Below are 18,696 nucleotides of genomic sequence, written 5' to 3' on the forward strand. Positions count from 1 at the left end.
GTAATTTTTAAAGAAAAGATTTACCAATGAAATACTTGTTTCTGACATGTAGACCAAATGGAGCTGTCGCAGGGACTGGCCCCAGTTGAAGTCAGGCAGGGGCTGCAGGCTCCCCTGAGGAGAATGAGCCAACCCAGACCCACCAGTGGGTAGTTAATTGCCTAAGAAGCTGGGTGGCAATTAATTAGGTAAGGAACACCTGGGCCTAACAAAAGCTTCTAGGGACTCAGATAGGAAGCCATGCTTGAGGAAGATTCTGAGGGGAGAGATTCCTCAGGGGGACTGTGTAGGAAGCTATTCCTAGTGGTGCCTCCTTGGGAACAGAGGCTCAGAGAGAGAGGAACAGTCCCCAAGGTAAAAGTGCTCCCAGGCCAGGGACCAGATCAGATCAGGCAAACAAACAGGGCATGAGACTTCCTGTGAAGTTACTAGGGGCTTGCTTAGCAGAGAGCTCCATGCTGTCGGGGAAGAGTGGTATCTGGCTAAAGACTATCATAGGCTCCAGGGAGAGCATAAGGCCTGCGTGTGCTGTGCTCTGTGGCTAGAGGGGCAGAATATAAGAGTGATTCAACCAGGGGTAGAGAGTTTCAGGTACAGTAGCAGACAGAAGCTTTTGTTTTTGTTTTCATGTTGTCCTTTTCTGTTAAATAAACCAGACCCTCTGATGAATGTGCTTTTAATACTAGAAAGGCCTGCTTGGACTTGCTCAGACCACAGGTGGGACTGAGGTAGGGGCTCACCTGTGATGCCAGGCCAGTGTGCTGGGTTGATATGCCCCCCATTACAGGACTAATATTGATTTTAAACTGCAAACCACAAAACATTAATTTCTCTTTGAAAATTGATGTTACAGTGCTGCCAACTCTTACGTTTGTAATATGAGTTATTTGGTGTGTTTGTTAAAGCCCCAGGTCCTTGATTCATGTGAGCAAGTAAAAATCTCAACTTTCATTTTAAAAAGAGAGGGTAAATTTCTAACACTCATGATTGGAGGAGAAAAGCTAGAAATGTGAATGCTACTCCTTCAAGACCCAGAAGGCAATTCTTCCCCCTCCCCGACGCAGACACAGACACACACAAAATTATTTCTTTTAAACCCCATGATTTTAAAGCTAATCTTCTGAATTTTGGGAGACTGTCTCATGATTTTTGAAGGCTTGCGAGTTAGCAAAACTGCATTGTAAGAAACAAATTTCCTTTGCCAGGACCGGGAAAAAAAACAGCAATTTCAGGAGGGGGTGAAAGAGCCACAGTGTTTGAGTTATATGAAAACTAAGTGAACCAAACAAAACACTTATTACTGAAAAATCCTGCAATTAACTGGTTTTCCCTCATGCATGAGACTATCGAGGTAGAAGGACTAACAGGATCAGTTGTCTAAAATATTCTTATTTCTTATGTTTTTCTAAAGAGGTATGTGTTCATATTTATACATTAAACCCAATTTTAATGTTAACATTGAGAATGTTTTCCAATTCCGCATTATTACTGCAAGTGCAACATCTTTTTAAAAGTCTTTCACTTTCTTCAGATTGTGCCTGTATTCAATCAGCAGTGCATCTGATTTCATTATAATTATGTGATCATTTAGATTAATCAGTATTTCACAATCGCAGCAGATTAGAAAATTGCTAATTAAATACTGTATTCACTTAAAAATCCAAACTAGATAACATCCGATATAGAAGATGTTGGGCAAAGGCAGATGTTTAGTGATGTGTCTCTAATCCCTTGAAATTGCTGCTTACACTTGGTACCATTTGGAAAGATCCGAATAGGAGTGTTAGCAATAATACAAATATCAAACTGCCTGAAGCTAATACCCTATGTGGTTGAGTAATATTGGCTTTTTGAAGCAGCGGTGTGTGCTCTGCAGCTATGGCTGAAGGTGACTCTCGTTGTAAACCTAGTTTTCCGTACGCATATGTCTTAGCTTAGCCTCCGATCCCCCTGAAGTTCTATGTATCACCTCTCTTCTCGTGATAGCATTTTTCTTTAAAGTTTGGGGAAGAAACAGGGAAGGAATTTTAAAGTTATGGGCTAATATTTTCAAGTTACTCAGGATTTTCGGTGGTACAGTTTAACAACCCAACTTGACAACTTAGTGGCCTGATTTTTCAGGAAGTGCTGAGCGCCTGCTCCCTGAAAATAAAGTCTTGTTAGGGTATCTCAAGTTGGGGACCCAAAGCCGCTGCTCAGTTTTGAAAATATTGTCCATGATGTTTTTAAAATGTCTTGGTTGTTGACCCTAAAGTGTTTCCTAACTTTACTTGTGTCCCCATACCTCTAAGTGGCTTGGTCGACTAATTCCAGAACTTTTTGTGTTGGCTTTAGTAAGGAGAAGTGGGGGTGAAGAGGTAGAGATGGCAGATTATATGGAAGTGGGAAAATGGATGTAACTTAAACCATTTACTTCAATACTCTCTAATGCTTGCCTTTTCTAAAAGGTGTAGATCTGTACTTTGTTTTTGTAAAGTAAAGGTAATATTGTTTTTAAGTGTTCGCTGGCCGCGGTGGAAATGCACTTTCAGCCTTGAATACTTTGTTTAAAAAAAGAGTTATTTGGGCAACATTAATCTGGGATGTCTAACAAATAGAGCATACTGTATGAGATAGGAGTATTTTTTAAACATAATGATCTTTGTAATTCTAAGATTAAAAAGTTTGACTCCATACAGCAAACATCTAAACACATTTCCCGATCTGTGTCTGCTCCATTCTTTATCTCCATCATGTATGGACCACATGGTCATCTTTGTTTCTAATATCACCGTAGTTTTGTGTGTCCACTCATGCTTCTGTTTTCTAAATGCTTTCTGCAAGAGTAGTAGCACCTGAGAGATCCTCCCAAAGTGCCTGGTTCTCCATAACCGAATTTATTTCCTTCCTGGCACATGAATAATTTATCCTTTATTGAATATACTGTCCACTGCCAAAATCATACAAACTGTGACAGTTTGCATCAGATAACTCAAGTTTCCATTGATAACTTCTCAATAACTTAACAGAATGTAAGAGAACAATATTACAAGGATCCAGCGCTGATCAACTTTTAAAAAGTCTTTCTGCCTAAATACAAAAGATGTCAGAACATTTCATGATAAGATATTTGACAGTTTGCATTTTGGAATATGACAGCTTTATTTTCAGGCATGTTGAATTCTATGGTGAGAAGCTTTGTTGAGGGGAAAAATAATGGTTGAATCGGTGGATTTTCCCACTGGAAGGTGAGATTGTGAGGTCAGGAGTTGCAAAATGTCAACAAAACCAAAGTATCTGTGGGTAAAACCAACATATGCTTTACATGGTCTTGGATGATCAGTGTTTTGAAGTGTAAAAGAGGAGATATTCATGAAAACTCATTTGTGAAGATTAGGTCCATTTCTCCTATGGTCCTAATAACATTGGTTTGTGTACTAGAGTTTGCAAAAATGTTAAACCTGCATGTCCACCAGTAATTTTTGTACCAAGTATTGTTAGGTTTAAAAGAGAAAATGTCATGGGTATGCTACCAGAATACAGCTAACTTATTAATAAGGGGCTTGCTACTTGTTAAATTTTATGCAAATGGTAGTGTTTCTTGATGTAGATATATTGATGTTTACCATTATGAATATGAAATGGTTAATTGTGGACTTTGAGACCTCAGAAGCCATTTTGAGCATGCAGTTTATCACATGACAAAATACGTCCTCATAGAGTCGGTACTGTACGAATGACAAAAACAAGCAGGACAGCCAGGCGTTGTCTGGGGGGGAAAGAGCTGCTCTGACCTCATTTGATATTAATATAATATTTCAGTGATTGAGCGGGTGCCTGCTCTTTGACAGACAGCAAAAATGAAGCATTTTTATTTGAGGGCTTGATCCTGCAAAGCACTTAAGCATGCGCCTAACTCTAAGCAATGGAGTAGTCTTATTGAAGCCTATTGGACTATATGTGTTCATGATGTTAAGCATGTAGTTGTTTTCAGGATCAGGGATGAAACGAGAAGACTTTCCATGATTGTAGGGATGCCAGGTCCATAAGACACAGAAAATATATGGAGGAAACACAGTGTGAGGCAAGATCATTCTCTTGGAAAACCTAGTTCAAGCTCTGGCCCTGTTGTGCTCTGACTCTCTTGCCCTTTCCCACCGCTGCCCTAGGCATGGAATGGCTGTGATGGTCTCCTGAAGAAGCTCTATCCAGCCTTGGTCTCCTGCCAGGAGGTGTCTCTGTGGTTCCTTCTTCACTGTGAATAGGGAAGTTTTCTGCCCACTCAAAGACAGTGTAGATTGGGACTCTTAGGCTGAGCAAGTTGAAATTGGCTCTCACTATCCATCCACCTCACCTCTCCTGGCCTGCCCTCCTGAGATGGCCTGCTTCCTTCATACCAGAATACACACTCCCTTCTCTTTCTGGCCACTGCTTGTGACATGACTTGTTTACCCCAATGCCAAATCCCACGTCTTGCAACCAGTAAGAAAAAGGGAGCTGGAGTATGGAGCCAGCAACCTATCTGAGTGGGGAGGCAGGGCTTGTGGCTGAGGGAGTCTGGGGCAATATTCTAGCACTTTTAGGGGATCGGAAAGTGGTAGGGGATCCCATATGGTCGAGGAGCAGAAATAGAGGAGCTCTAGAAAGGGACATACTGCTTTTCAGTACTCTAAGGGATAAAGCAATGTTCATGATAAGATTCTAAACAAAACAAACAGGTGGGGATTTTCAAAACAGTGGAGGGAATTTAGCCAATTCATTTTATTAAAAGTTGCATGGCTAAGTACACTACACTTCTTCCAAGCCTCAATCACAGAAGTCAAGAAATTAGAAAGCTGAGGTTCCAAGACGAATATTAACTCACCCTTATGTATGATTTTTAGGTACTCTTCCTGCTCTTCAAAGTTGCACCTTAGCACACTGGACCCTCCCTAGAACAGGGGATTTGGGATCCATGCCAAGTATCGCGTTATAGCAGGGACTGCGTTAAAATGAAATTGTTTTTGTGACCGAAATTTCAGTACAGGTATATGTAGTTGTGTATTTGCAGGTTATAACGGGCTAATGAGAGCATCAAAACATGGAACTGTCGTGAAAAACGAGTCTGCAAGATACTGTACTCACCAGGGGCGTCAGTGGAAATTGTGTTTTGAAATGGAAGCGATTTTAATGATTAAATGCTTTGTGTGCCTTGTTTTGATTGTCCCCTTTCAGGCGCCAGGAACTTCCGTCTTCCCGTATGGAAAGCCACAGAGAAACTTGCGCCTTCCATCTTCGTGTATTTCAGCGATGCAAGTACGCAAATGCATGGTGATGATGGTAGAACAAAAAACTCGTACATACCTTGGCGAGTTCTGCCCAGGCGAAAATCTTATAATGAACACCAAGGTCACTTAAAACTCATAAAAATTGTACTGTACTTAAATTTGGGATCCATGGCTGTGACCACGTTATATCCGAATTCGCGTTATATAGACACGCATTCTAGCGAGGGGCTGGTGTATATTGACTGTAGCATGGCAACATTCATGTTGTGATGGAGACCTTCCATTATGAACTTGTTGACTTTTTTAAATTTAAATTCTCAACTGTAGAACTTTTGTGCCGAGGTTTCCTCTGCCCCCACCCCCTCCAACCTTATTTATATATTGGGGGAAGGGAAGGAAAAGAAGTAACTGAACGTTCAAATGTATAGTATAGTCATGGCAAGCATCACTAGGTGGCGCTGTTACACATAGTGTTCCATGATCTTTTCCTAGTGTGCTAATATTCAATATTGAGAAGACATGCAATGTTGTTGTTAAATTTTGTTAAGCAAGGTTCTGTATAGAGGCATTTGTCCTTTGAGAGGGAGATGTGTGAGCAGCAGGAGTTTGCTGTCTGCCTTGATCTCTAATTAGTCAATTCTTTAGGCAGAATTGTTCTGGGCAAACTGGTTACTGGTGTTGGGGCTTACATTCCTAACAGAAGGATGCTGAATGTTGTTTGACCCTTTCTGCTCCAGGACTGGAGTATGTGTGTAATTACATTTAGAGTATACCTTTAAATCATTGATTTCTCTTCCACTAGAAAACTGACCTTCCACTAGAAAGTCCCAGATATTAGCTACCAGTAGGCATACTGGTGTCTGAACATGCTGGAAAAAGGAATATATAGACCAAATTCTGTCTTGAGATTAGGGGTTCTAAAATAGTATTTGCTTTCACAAGAGGTGGTCTTTGGCCCATTTAGTCCCTTTTGTAATATCCTGGAGAGGGCTAGTAGAAATTTGCCTAATTTTTTTAATTGGGGGAGGGGAAGGGGAAAAGTTTTGAAAATATTGTTCCTAAGGGATTTTTTCACAATCTCTATCTTTCCCACACTTGTCCAGGTGGGAATAGATTTCCAAGAAATTAATGTTTATTTTCAAGTTTGCTTTGCCTTCAAGCCACTAAGTATTGGAACAAACTACCCACGGAAAGGGTAGATTCTCCGTCTCTTGATATCTCTAGATAAAGACTGGGTGCTTTTCGGGAAGATATGCTTTGGACAAACACAAATCATTTGATTCAGTACATGGGTAACTGGATGGAATTCTGTGGCCTGTGTTATGCAGGCAATTGGACTTAAGGTTCTAATGGTCCCTTCTGGCCTTAAAAAATCTGCGTCTATCGTTTCAGAAGATCATAAAAGGAAGGTGTGCTCTGCACTTGTAGAACCATAGAAATCTATGGATGCAAGGGACCTTCAGAGGTCAAGTCCAGCCCCTTGCATTGAGGCAGGACCAAGTATACCTAGACAATCCCAGATGGGTGTTTGTCCAACCTGTTCTTAAAAACTCTGGAGGCCTATTCCAGAACATAACTACCCTTCTCGTTTGACTTAGTTAAATGTAATGCAGCTCCCGATGAACAAAGGCTGCTGATAGTATTTCTGAACAAGCTATTGTGTTAGTTATGGAGGATTTTCAAGAGAGTGCAGTGTGTGCTCCCCTCTGTAGCTGGCTGACTTGCTGACCATTGCAGGCAGAGACTGAGGAAGAAATAGCGTTGCCACTTTCCTATCACTCCCTACCCCTGTGCAAAATATGGTTCTTGCTCGCAAAGACTCCCCTTATGTTTGGCCCCTCTGTGTAGGAGTAAAAGGGAAGTGGAGGAGAGGTTCAAAAGCCCCTCTCCCTTGGATACCCTATCAGGGACAGGTTTTACTGGCCCTGAGAGCATCTTAATTTAAAGTCCTTTCTATGTGAATAGCATTCTGTGGCAGATAATTCTCTTAATAAGAATCAATTACCTGTTCGGTTTTTTTTTTTTTTTTTTTTTTTTTTTTTTTTAAAGTATCCAGTTGCATGGAACAGGTCACAGGGGAAGCATGAGATTGTGTTTAAACCATTAATTTCTTCTGATTATCATACTGCTTTTTTTCCTGCTAATTGCTAAACCCTATGGGATCTCACTAACATGAGATACAGCCAGGAATAAACAACAGAATCAAAAGTAAGCAGAGGGGGTGCTTTTAAAACACATTTCTAGACTTATACTGTAGTGGTTGGACATGGAAAAGACCAGTCCATCTCTCTGCCAGTGCAGAACGTTGTGAATGTATTTTCCCCTCTATTTTTATATATTCCAGTGTTGCAGCTTCCACATGCCTCCCTAATGAGACAATTCCACCCCATGGTACATCTCATCAGCAGGAGCTTTTGCTGGTGTTGCGCCTTAATTTCCTCTTTTATAACTTGGTCTCACTACTGGCAGTTATATCCCTGTATACTACACTGCATTTCCTTTCTGTCTTTGGCCATTATGCCATTTTTAGACTGTTAACATGCTCTAACTTAGTCACTGCTCAGCTAAACTCTATATCTGTATATGTGGATCTGTATTTACGTAGTTCTTCAAATATTTTGTCATTCCCTGATCAGCAGTTTTTGTCTTGTGAATTCAGATTTGAATGTAATTAGGGTTGATGTAATAATTAACTGAAAGTAGCTTTGGCTTGCTTGCTTGCTTGCTTTTTCCACAGTTCATTGCAATTTCATGAACCCTTCTCCAGACATACTGTTGCATTTCACATATGCATTAGGTTTTAGCTAAAACTTGACTAACCTGAAAAAAAGAATAAATGCAATATGCCTTTCTTCTGTATGACATCTTTCATTTAATATGTACTTAAAATTGCCTTTCAGAATTTAATAACAGATATGGAGTTAAATAGCAAGAGAAAGTAATGAACAGGCTTGGAAGATGGGGAAAGAATAGAAGTTCTCAGATGAGATAGGTAGGATGATGGTGAAAGCCAAATGAAACATCGAGTTATTTCTCTACTAGTTATCTGTGTTGGCTTCAAATACTTCGACCAAAAAAGGCTAAATTTCTGCAGGAAAAATGGAAGATGGAGATTTGTAGACAAAGATGTTGTTAGTTCATTGATATATCTTCAAGAATGCTCACCGAGTGGTGCATACACTTCATCTTCTTGCCCCTAGCAAACATAACCCCTGGAATGTTTTGATCCTGGAGATTCTTCCCATCTTGACAGTATAAAGTTATTCACAAACCCACCTTTATTTTTTTTCTTTGCCTTTCTTCCCTCTTGCTACAATTTTGTCTATTCCTCACTGATTCTGTAAAGTCAGAGGTGTGGGCAGGGTCTCATTTCACTTGTGGCAACATGCCTGATTCTGGATAACCACCATGGAGAAAATAAGTATAAAACAACTGAAAAAACTGTCTAATCTATCATACTTCTATGATCCCCATAACCATAGTATCTGAGTTAGCCTCCCAATTTTTTATGTGCTTAAAAGTTAAAATCTGTTACAGTTAAATGATATTTTTCATACATTAAATTGCCTAATTGTATTTTTTATAGGCATATTTACAGGCAGTGGTGGATTTAGAGTTAGTGGGGCCCTGTGCTCAGCTTCATTTTTGGGGCCCCCCACAAGACCCAGCCAAGAAAAAGAACATTCTCTCATCTCCCCCGCCCCCCATTTTTCATTCTTTTTTTCTTCATCCTCCTCCTATATTATAAGTAATAGGAAGTAAATGAAAATAAAGTGAGATACCTTGATTGTTTTTGTAGTCTGACTTTTTTTTTTGTTTACAGACCCCTTGAAAAAGTGTTGAGGGTCTCGGCCGACCACTTAATGAACTTTCCAAATATTGTTTGTACCATTATCTAATTATTGTAAAGTGCTTTGGATAAGAGCGCTTTATAAAAAACAAAAATCATACCCTTTCCTTGGTTCACCTGAATGGAGTTCTCAGACCACAGTTTGAGAACTTCTGGTGTAGATGAAAGCTTGTATTTGCATTACGCTAACGTGAAAAATGTGTAAAAACAAAAAGTATAGATGATGCATGAATGGAAAAATAAAAGTTAACTTCCTCTGAAGAAACTTATTCAATTTGAAAAAAATTATTTATTCAGATAGCTTTTTTTCTACACTTTTTCTTTACAAAATCATCAATTAAGTCATCATCATAGAATCATAGAATTGATTATCATAAGTAATATTTTGTAAAGAGGCACTTTCAATTGTCAATATTGCTGAACTTGTCAAATGTTCCTGACTCATCATATTTTGCAAATAATTTTTAACTTGTTTCAATACAGAAAAAAAACGCTCACCAGAAGCATTTGTGACAGGTATTGTTAAAAATACTTTCAAAATGGTTTCTTCATTTGGAAAGGTTGCCTGCAAACTGTCACGTACAAGTACAAATCAACTGGTGATCTCGAAACATCTCGAAATGTTTCACTTCATCTTCAAAAAGATTTGTCTATGTCCTCTCGGTAGAATTCACTTAATTTCTTACTCTAGTGGCTTTTAGCATTTTCATCCATACTTCGGTCAAAAAAAACACGCAAAATAAATCAACAGTTTTCAGAGATTCACCTCTACTCTGCAACTGCACTATTATTGTGTCACAAATAACATTGATTGTCTCAACGATGATCTTCTTTCCCTTTTAAATTGATTTCGTTGTCTCTAGTTTAATCGAAAAATAGCTTCCTGGTTTTTTTACGCTTATCAGATATATCAGAGGAACCTATATTTTCTGTTAATGTTTGTGCCTCTGCTTCCACCGAGCTATAGTCATTTCGAACTTTCATGACAAAACTTGTAACTGAGGCTAACAATTGTGCAGCATTCAATAAATTTGTATCAACCTTTTGCAGAGATTTGCTGATGGCATTAATTCGTTTAAGTAAATGGTTCCACAAAAGAGTAAAAACAGCAGTATCATACTTTTCAAACTTTTCTGCTAAGGATTTTTGCTTCAGTTTTCGTACATGGTTTTTCAGAATTTGGTGTGGGCCCCGCGTTGGCTGGCCCGGAGAAGCGGGCAGAGACCTGTGTGGGCTGAACAGCCACCTGAAGGTGGTGGTGGTGGTGGTGGGGGCCCGGTTCCATCGGCGGCCACCTGAGTGCCCTGCTGCCTCCGCTCACTCATCTCTGCTCACCTCCCACGGCCGCCTCCCTGCCTGTGGGCTCTGTGCCGGTTCCGGCGGCCAGCGCCATCCCCTGGCCGTGCCCCCCTTCTCCCCTCCCTCCCCCCCGCACCCAGCCACTGCACCCAGCCACTGCTCACCAGGCAGCGGTGAGTGGTGCAAATGCAGGCAGGGGCAGCCACGCAGCCGGCAGCCAGAGAGAGGTGGCGGTTTCCCCTTCAAAGCACCGCTTCTCTCCGGCTACCTGCGTGGCCGTCCTGTGCTCCTCCGGCCCACGTTCGTGGCGCTCGCTGCCACCCGTACCTCCCGCCTGTTCCCCTGAGGCTGCAGGTGAGCCTGCCTCCCTGCGGTCCTGTCCCCCACAGCTTTGCCCCCCAAGTCCTCCCTGTGAAGCGGGCTGCCTGAGTGCCCGGCCCTGGGGCCCCCTGTATTTGGGGGGGCCCAGTGCCAGGGCACTGTATATTTCGTGGTAAATCCGCCTCTGTTTATAGGTACGTATTTTTGAAAAATATCCAGATATGTATGCATACCTATTATACAAGGAGTGGTATATTATATATAGGTGAGAATATTGGTCATTCATTGATATTTGGTGTTGTACTGTATATAAGGATGTACACAATTACTTGACAGGATTCACTAACTCATTACATATAACAATGTATGCACTTGTTTATAATGCTAGCTTTTAAACCTCTTTCTTTATTAATGAGAAATCCCACCCCTCAGCACACAGAAGTTATATTCAACAAATGATGTCATGATCTGACAAACAACAACTACAAAGCTGAAGTTTTCTTGGAGACCTGGTATACTCCAAGTGGATGATATTAGTGTAAAGAATGATGATGAAAGAGAGAACATTCCTGCAGGATTTGTGTGCCAGGAAAGGGAACTCAGTATCTGTTGCCAAGAAGCTGTCCTACCTGCCTTAATTATGATTAACAACATACATGTATACCTGAAAAGATTTTTTTCTCATTGACTTTTGTCGAATGTCCATGTCGTTACTAATATTATCTCAATAGCATCTGCTACTGTAGCTTTTATGATAAGATCTGGTCTCTGGTGCATCATACATCTATGCAGAAAAAGTATTTGCAGAGCATGCATCCATTGCCAGTTTCAAACATCTTTCTCAGCAGATTTCTACCTTAGATAGCACCAGACTGTATTTATTTCTGTAGCTTTGGGCAGTTGTGTGGTCTAATCCTACACAAGAAATAAAAATTGCTTTGAATAGCAGAGTAATGCTGTTGCATTTCATGATCAAGATATTTACAGCTGTTTAGCTGAAGGCTTTAAAGCTGATCTGAATCGCATGCAATCTGTATTGGTGAAATATTCATACTCTCAATGGAATCCAGTAAATGTTGGTCAGAAAGCCTGTTGTTCAGCTCTTTTTTTCCATCTCCTTTCTTGAGGCTAGAGTATCAATACCACTTATTGTGTGTGGTGTTGTTATAAAGGGAAATATCCAGGAAGGCCTGTATTTCATCCTTTACAATGAAGTTAATACGTGTTAAAAACAAGTGCAATTAACATTAGTGGGCCTTCCTGTGGGTTCAGGGGGTCTACGTGCACACAGTAAATTGCAGGACCTAGGTGTGGAGGTTTGTCACGATTAATTAATTACTCGTACTTGGCTGCCCAGGCATGAATGCAGTAATTCCAGGTGCTGTTGCACCACAGCGATGTAATCAGTAGGTTATTGCTGTAGCAAAAAATATAAATGGATACAAATATAATTGACTCGTCCTTACTGTTGTTTGTATATTCTAGTAGAGACCATGCTTTTAGAAATGAAGATACAATAGATGAATTTCATCCCAGGCAGTATTTGCATTTGATGTGCCACCTTGCCTCTGTCACACATGCATTTGACCTAACTGTGTTGTGCAGGTAGAGTTAATGGCAGATAATGGTATGTGGAGTCATAGTCCTCCAAAGTCAACAGTGGAAGGCTCTATCTATTTCTTGTGAATTATAGAGACAAGGTGGTGAGGAAATATCTTTTACTGGACCAACTTCTGTTGGAACAAGCTTTGACGTTTACGCTGAACTCTTCTGTGAATTAGATGTTTAAGCTCTAATTGGGCACTGTAAAATCAGGCACTGAGGGAATATAACATTCGCTCATTAGGAATTCTGGAAGTGATTGATCTTTCCAGTGGGCAGATCATTTACTCATAGCTGAGTGGTATTGATACAAAAGGACAATTGCTTTAGTGCAGGGGTGGGCAAACTTTTTGGCCTGAGGGCCACATCGGGGAATAGAAATTGTATGGTGGGCCATGAATGCTCACAAAATTGAGGTTGGGGTATGGGCTCTGGGACGGGGCTGGGGATGAGGAGTTTGGGGTTTAGGAGGGTGCTCTGGGCTGGGACCGAGAGGTTCAGAGGGCAGGAGGGGGATTAGGGTTGGGGCAGGGGTGCGGGAAGGGATGCAAGTTCTGGCTGGGGGGTGGGAGCTTTGGGGTGGGGCTGGAGATGAGAGGCTTGGGGTGCAGGAGGGTGCTCCGGGCTGGGATTGAGGGGTTTGGAGAGTGGGAGAGGGATCAGGGCTGGGGCATGGGGAGAGGCTCAGGGGGCGCAGGCTCTGAGCGACGCTTACCTCAAGTGGCTCCTGGAAGCAGTGGCATGTCCCTTCTCAGGCTCCTACACGGAGGTGCAGCCAGGCGGGTCTACATGCTGCCAAATCTGCAGGCACTGCCCCTGCAGCTCTCACTCTTACCAACATTGTCCATTAGCAATAATGAATCAAATTAGTCAAATTCATGACTCCCCAGATGGGATGATTTAGTACTAGTAAACTATGGTAGTGTCCAAGGGTAAGGAGCATGATGCAGCGTACGGGCCGGCTAAAGCCCACCCCTGCTTTAGTGTATTTACAAATGCCTAGTAAAGTGTAAAAGCAGCATGCCTGGCAATTGGACACCTTGCTTGCAGTAGAAGATTAATAAAATGTGTTCAATACTTAATAGTGTATATTCTAATTTGAAATTAGTTTTGTAAAAAACAAAAAAGCAAAAAAAAAAAAACCCCCAAAAACCAAAAAACAAACCAACCCAGTGCTTGAAATACATGGCTGAAGAAAATGAGTACTACATGCATTCAGAGTTTCAGGTGGGCTTCTTTGGAATGACTGGGCATCATTATTTCTATTTGCAATGTTTCTTGTATGTTTTATGCGATTGAATCTTGGGGCATGGTACACAGCAGACACATCCACTGTCTTTGTCTAGTGTACACTGGTGCATGGAGGAACAAAGTCACAGCTGGAAACATTTGTAAAACTGTTACCTTTGGCATTATTGATGTGCATGATTTTCATTATTTTGTATGTTAATGTCTTCCATCCTAAAGATAATGAACAAATTAAAAATAATTCACAAACCCTACGCAGACATCACCCCCCAAATAATCTGGGGACAGGTTCAGCATCCAGGTTGAAGCTGCACAGTATACTGCCCAGCTGTGGGGAGTCAGTGTAAATTTTGGTCAAGAACATTGGAGCAAAGACACTCTGCTGTCAGGTGCCATGGGGTCCTCAACATTCACACACAAGAGGAAAATGACTGTTAGGATTCCCCTACTGTTTGGTACTCAGTTTGCTTTCAGCAGAATGATTGAAGGAAGACTCACCCCTCCACAGGCATTTCAGCATTGGTGTAAGAGACGTAGGGTTTTTCACATCTCACTCTTACTCTTGGACACTACCATAAATTACTAGTACTAAATCATCCCATCTGGGGAGTCACTAACTTGATTCATTGTTGCTAATGGACAATGTTGGATTAACTTTTATAAAGACATTATTTATCTACTTTCTTTGGCAGATACACTTTGGTTCCTACCTTTCTTGTGATAATGAATGGCACATGTGTGTCCTTTCCTATAAACAATGTAGAGAATTCTGAATGAATAGTAGGAGGTGAATTCCTCCTCATTTGAAAAGTAATTTCCCAGGTTTACAACAAGATTTCAGATATGACCTTTGACCCTGGAATCAGGCAGTATTAGTGCCTGATCCTGAAAGCTGTTGAGCACCTTCAATTGCCACTCCATCAAGGAGTGTTTTACCATAGCCTGGCTTAGTTGCTGGTGGAGTAGAGTAGAGAATCTAATATGATGGCAGCCTTCTTGGCTGACACACTGGGTATGTCTAAACTGCAGATAGATACCCGTGACTGGTCCATGCCAGCTGACTTGGGCTTGCAGGGGACTTAGGCTGCAGTGCTGTTTAATTGCAGTATAGATGTTCCAGCTTGGGCTGCAGTCCAACCTCTGGGACCCTCCCACCTCGCAGGGTCCTAGAGTCCAGCCTGAGTCCAGAAGTCTACACTACAATTAAATAGCCCTGCAGCCTGAGTCAGCTGGCACTGGCCAGCTGCAGGTTTTTAACTGCAGTGTAGACATACCAATTGGGGCTTGAACCTGCGACTCCTAAAGCTAAAAGAATGACTGGCTACAGCTTGAGCTAAAGAGTCAAGGCTCTGTAGCTAGGGTCTGTAACAGCTCTCATCCTTTGTGGATCAGCACGGGGACCTGTGAGTTATACTTGCACATTTTATCATTAGCACTTAGCATTAATTGCTCTTTACAAAATACTGGGGATGTTGCACAGTGGGTTTATATCCACCCGCACCGAAAATGTCCCCAGATAAGTATTTTGCAGAACAAATCTGAACATCTAAGTGCTGAAAGAAAAACTTCATCAACTGGTATAAATACAAGTCCAAAAAGGTGGGTTTTTAAAGTGTGTGAATTAGGAGCTCAACGGCCAGTAACTCTGGATTGTGCTGGGTACAATGCAGTAACGATGCGATGACATCAGTCATGTAAAGTTTTTAGCTCAAGGCATATCTATAGCAATCAGGTCGTTCTAATCTATGTTGAAAAAATTATAAAAATGCTGTGTATGAACCACATGTGACGTGATTGGGCTGTGTCTGATTGCATACAGGTGTAAATCAGGAATTACCAATAAAGCCAATGGGGTTACATTGGTGTGAAACTGGTTGATGTACATTAGGTCAGACTGAGACCTATGGGTAAAATCCTGGCCCCACTGAACTCAATGGCAAAAATCTCTGACTTCAAGGGGGAAAGATTTCATCCTGTGTGTCTGATTAATTTGAGATAATGTCTCATACAGAGCTGACCTCATAATGCTGACTTCTGCTTCAGCCTGAAGTACCTTGCTAAATGGGATCTGATGGCACTGAAGCAATCTTAATCGAAGGCAAGAGCATATTTTCTCATTTTCTGAATTAAGAAAAACTCTAACTTGCAGAGCAGATATTTTCTGCATTTATATTCCAATGTTCAGTACAAAACTAACTCCCAGGAATAAGAACCACATAGGCTGGAATTTAAAGTGTATTAATAGCAGAGAGCTTTCTATAAATTAATATACCTAGGTGACTATATTAGGCAAGCCAGCCTTGGAGGGATGTAGTGCATTTATACTCGATAGTTTTAAATCTCTGAGGACTTCCATTTAACTTGAGATCTTAACAGCGCTAATATTTCTCCTTTTTCAGTCTGTTTCAGTGCAGTTTTGAGAGTATTGGTGTGAGGAGTATCCTCCTGAAACAGGAGACATTTTCAGATGTGGTATTCCTTCTTTTTACAGCTGTTCAGTAAATTTCAGACAGAGCGTTTTGTTACAGAAAAAGGTGTGATATTTTGTTTCTTGTAAATGGTGATTTTCAAAATCTTGCCTTTCATGGATAGATTGCTGACAGAAACATCACAGGCTGATCACTAGTGGAAAATGCAATAGTTTGGTATTTAAATCTGTCGCTCCCTACACATAGGATCAAGGTGGCTTTTAGAAAAGTCTCAGGACAGAACTGCATCTGATTTAAAAAAATAAATAAATTCTGTGACACTTCTGTTTAGCTTGTTGGGTGTTCCAATATGCTACTTGCTATTTGCTGCATGATTTGACAGTTTGTTGCCATGATTGTGGCTCAGGTGTGTCTCTTTAGTCTGGTAATAAGCATTTATGGTGTGTTATTGCTAGAGGAGAACCATTCTTTTTCAACAAAACATATCAAGAACTCATTTGAAACAAATTAACTCAGCTACTTGAAAAGTTTTCGAAACCCCATTTCCTTTTGAATTTAAACCATTTTTATATCTTATTTTTTCTTACTTCTCCGTTCTGAATTAGAAAAGACAATCTTTTTCTCTATCTGTGCTCTGAATCACATAATTCAAAGCTTAATATCGTCAGTGATCCTTCTAATCTCCATAATTACAATAATTATTCCTGTAGTACCCAGTAGCACACCCATGTGCTGGGCACTGTAGAAACATAAAAGGAGACACAGGCCTGGCCAAAAGAATTCACAATCAGCTGATAAAAGGTTAGAGGAAAGGGGCATAGCACAGCATTTAAGGGAGCTGAATTGGTTGAGGCTAATTTACTTTCTGTTTTTGCTCACCTAGTATGTCAGGGTAGATGGCCATTCCCGCATTTATTTGTTGTTCACAAGTATTCAGCAGTTTAAAAAAAACAAAAACAAAAACCAAACCTGAGACCTGATCACAAACAGTTGACTGTGAGTATTTGATATTCAAGCTATGGCCTCGATTGATCCTCCAAACCCTCAGGCACATACTTACCTTGACTGCCATGTGTAGTTTCCTGGATATCACTGGGGCTACTCCTGCTCGTAAAATTAAGCACGCGCATAAGCATCTGCAGCATCAGTGACTGTGTTTGTGTTGGTTAGTTTGGATTCAGACTAGTGTCATGACGATATTGTTTCCATTTGTTGGCTGGATGAGTGTCCATGCATTTTCAGCATTGAATACTCATGCATGCAAATTTAAAATTTCTGGGAAAGTTTATATCAGCAGAACTCAATTACTTGAAAGTTCATGGAGAATGGAGCTGTAGAACTAGTTTATTTGATGAAGCTGACCTATGTGGGAAGAAAATATGTATCAATTTTAGCAAAGTAAATTTAGTTTGGTACTTTTCACAATCCCCGTGCTTGTGCAAATGCAAGAAAATGACCTGCCTCGGGAAATGTGTGTGTATATATACATACAGCCCAAAGCATCCCCTCCAGTAGGCCATCCTAGTTTTAATACAACTACCTGAATGTATACCTAGCATTTCCAATAAAACAAATTTTGTTTGACCTTTTAAGCATTTATACAGGTATTTGCAGTATAAAAATTTCTTTTGTTCGGAAAGAGTCTGCTGGTTTGAGAGAGATTCTCTGCCCTTAAAAAATAGGGACTAGTGCAGGACTGGTAATCTCTCTAAAAACAAAAGAAACAACATGCATGAGTAATTTATTATATGGTGCTAGAAGGTGTGTGTGTGTGTGTGTGTGTGCATATGTAGATAGAGAAAAGCACATGCAATGTTTACTAGCCATTTTAAAGTTGTTACAAAATTGCATTTTTAATGCACTTATGATCTCATCTGCACTTTAGCCACTAATCCATCTCCACTGCTAATATTACAGAAGCATTCATTCCTGAACTAATGATAGTTTAAGATTTGATCCCATGTGACCCAGCATAACTAGAAATGAGGGTTAGTAAACTTGACGGAGGGAGATAAGCGTCCAGAATGCAGGTGAGGCTTCCAAAGTTCATGATGTATGTAGGTTATCACATGGCTTTGCAATTTATTACCACCATTTGTGTGCATATTTCCTTTCATGTAACAGTTTTTGAAATACATTATTGAAGTGCAAACCATACAGTTGCGAATAACATGAGCTGTGCTGCTCAATTATTGGCTCACCTAAGGACCTAGCTTGTAACTACTTTTTCTCCACACTGGCTACTGCATTTGTTAGAGAGATTCTGTTTGTGGCCACATGACTGGCATTAGTCCCCATGTCCCTGACGCAATGCCTTTCTTAAAACTAATCTTCAGAGAAGCCCATGCTACATTTAACTTCGGTATCTCTCCTGCGGGCCTCAAGTCTAACCAGACATGGCCGATCTGAATATTTCCTGCATGCTAAACAGACCTTTGTAAGCCTTTTCCTCTAGGCTAGATTGTTATAAATGCTGTTTATGATCCTGCTATGACAACTGTGAAGGACATGGCAAAGAATTTATCACAGGATTATTCATCCACCATTAGAATACCTAATAAGATTCTAAATGACCCAAGATGATAATAAGATCTAGCTTGTAGCAATAAGGTATTAATAAACTGCTTTTTTTCAATAAGGAAGAGTCCTGGCATCGTTACCCTGACATATTTGTTTTGCTTATATTTTGCTGGCAAAGTAG

General features: G+C 40.7%; 1 long non-coding RNA gene across 3 annotated transcripts in view; it reads left to right on the forward strand.

Moving 5' to 3' along the window:
• Positions 1–256: 256 nt before the first annotated feature.
• Positions 257–18,696, forward strand: part of LOC122462122 — a 130,366-nt gene continuing 111,926 nt past the window's right edge. For all 3 annotated transcript variants that reach the window (XR_006284479.1, XR_006284481.1, XR_006284480.1), the window contains exon 1: positions 257–354. This is a non-coding gene — a long non-coding RNA (uncharacterized LOC122462122). The remainder of the gene's footprint in view (positions 355–18,696) is intronic.

Source organism: Chelonia mydas, chromosome 10 (genome assembly GCF_015237465.2).
Source record: "Chelonia mydas isolate rCheMyd1 chromosome 10, rCheMyd1.pri.v2, whole genome shotgun sequence".
In the NCBI taxonomy this organism is placed as follows: Eukaryota; Metazoa; Chordata; order Testudines; family Cheloniidae; genus Chelonia; species Chelonia mydas.